Here is a 2,244-nt window from a genome sequence, read left to right as displayed (position 1 = left end):
AACGAAACGAAACGACGAGAGCAGGAATGTAAGATACTATAAAACTAACTCAGTGTTAGAAACCCAAAGAAATAGAACCTTTTTTTTTTTTTTTTTGCACTTTTTTCATCTATCACATGCAAAAAAAAGAATTCCTCCTCCTTTCACTCCCCCAGCAGAAGCACAAGAGAGAGGGGGGGGGTCAATCTTTTCCACGTAATTTGGAAAAGAACTGAACTGGGAAGTGTTTCTGCCTCTACCAAAACTCTGAAAACAAAGTCCCAGCTCCTAAAAGCTGCAAGTCAGGTGGGATTTGCACCTCCTGGGATTTTAAGATCAGCAGAGCAGGACAATTTGCCTTCACATCCCCCCAGGAACCACCCAGAAGGAACCTCTGAGAACTGTTGTCACCTCAAGTGTCCCCTCCCTGGAAACAGGGACAGTTTGAGCTCTGCTGGCACCACGAAATCCAGCAGTGGGCCTGGCTCCAAAGCTTTGCTTTGTCCCAGTTTCCCCAGTCTGGCCAACAGGCAAACTGGTGGGGAGGGACTCAAGGCCCTCCTGGCCAAGCCCAGCCCGGGGAGGAGAAGGGAACAGCCCCAGAATCCTGGGGCACAACTCCCACCCCACAACCTCTGTGTCCACTTGGGAATTTCCCCCTGCACGGAAAAGGATGAAAAGGAAAAGAACCAAACCCCAAACCACAGCTGGAAAGGGTGGAAGGGAAAGGTTCCTGTGAAATCCCTGCAGCCAGGTAGGAAATCAGGAACTCCCAGGCCCCCAAGCTGAGAGAAGCTGGGATGTGCTGGGAAAAGCCAAGACACAGCCTGACTGGCATTCACTGCCCAAGAGCCATGAACTGCTGCTGAAAATGCACTCCCAGGACACCCAGAGCACCCCTTCCCATCTCCCAGGGACACCCAGAGCATCCCTTCCCATCTCCCAGGACACCCAGAGCATCCCTTCCCATCTCCCAGGACACCCAGAGCATCCCTTCCCATCTCCCAGGACACCCAGAGCATCCCTTCCCGTCTCCCACGAGGACTGAGCTGCAGCTGGTTGGGTTTTCCCCTCCTCTGACCAGTCCCATTTCCCCATCCAGGTCCTCTCAGCACCACCAGGTCACTCCAGCAGATGGATCAGGGAATTCTGATCCCCACCTGCAGCAGATCCCACACAATTCCTGCTCGGATCAGCCCATGGGCACCCCGACACTTCCTCAGCCTCCCAAGCACAGGGCACATCTCCCACTTCTCCCCCAGACACCTGTGACCATCCCACAGGTTCATTTTGTTCCAGTTTGGGCTGCAGGAATCGTTTAAAAGCCTTTAGAACGAACCCAACTTTGCACTTCAGAGCTTTTGACACCCAAAATGTTTCAAGCTTCCCTCTCATTCCAACAAGCTCAGCGTCACCAAAGTAAAGGGAGAAGGGTCTGTAAGAATCCCTAAACCATAGATGTGATGATTTTTTTTTACTAAATTAAAAAAAAACAAAAAAAAAACCACCAAAAAAACAACAAACCTCCCAGTACAGGTAGTTTGAAAGTGAATAATGGTTTTGGTTTTTTTTAATATATATATTTTTATATATATATATATATATATGTATACACACTACAGGACTCGAGGGAACGGCAGGAAGCTGAGTCAGGGGGAGGTTTTAGGTGGGATCTCAGGAAAAAGTTCTTCCCCCAGAGGGTGGGTGGGCACTGGAACAGGCTCCTCAGGGAAGTGGTCACAGCTCCAAGCCTGTCTGACTTCAAGAAGCGTTTGGGCAACGCTCTCAGGCACATGGTGGGAATTTTGGGGGGGGTCCTGGGCAGGGCCAGGAGTTGGACTCGATGATCCTGACGGGTCCCTTCCAGCTCAGCCTATTCTATGGTTCTATTTCTAACCCCATGCGTAGAAAGGAACAGTTAACTGCATAAATACATCATATCGTGTTAGGAATCAACTCAAAGCAACTGCCAAGCTGAATAATAAGTTAGAGAAATGACAACTCTGGCTTTATATATATATTTATAAAAATAGATATGAGTGTTCTCCAAGCAGTTGATAGAGAATCCCTACTGAGGCCGAGGGTTATCTGGCTTAAGAAACTCAGAAGATGAAAAATTTCACAGTTATTTTTAACTGCCACTTACATTCATTCTATGGCAACACGAGCATATATTAATTACTAAGATGGTTACGGAATATAATCACAATTGAGTTTTTTTCCAGTGTTCACAACTTACGACTTTTTAAATTTGTACACTTGCTA

This window comes from Manacus vitellinus, unplaced genomic scaffold (assembly GCF_001715985.3).
Source record: "Manacus vitellinus isolate BGI_N305 unplaced genomic scaffold, ASM171598v3 scaffold_129_pilon, whole genome shotgun sequence".
NCBI classification, from domain to species: Eukaryota; Metazoa; Chordata; class Aves; order Passeriformes; family Pipridae; genus Manacus; species Manacus vitellinus.
This window is presented reverse-complemented; position numbering follows the sequence as displayed.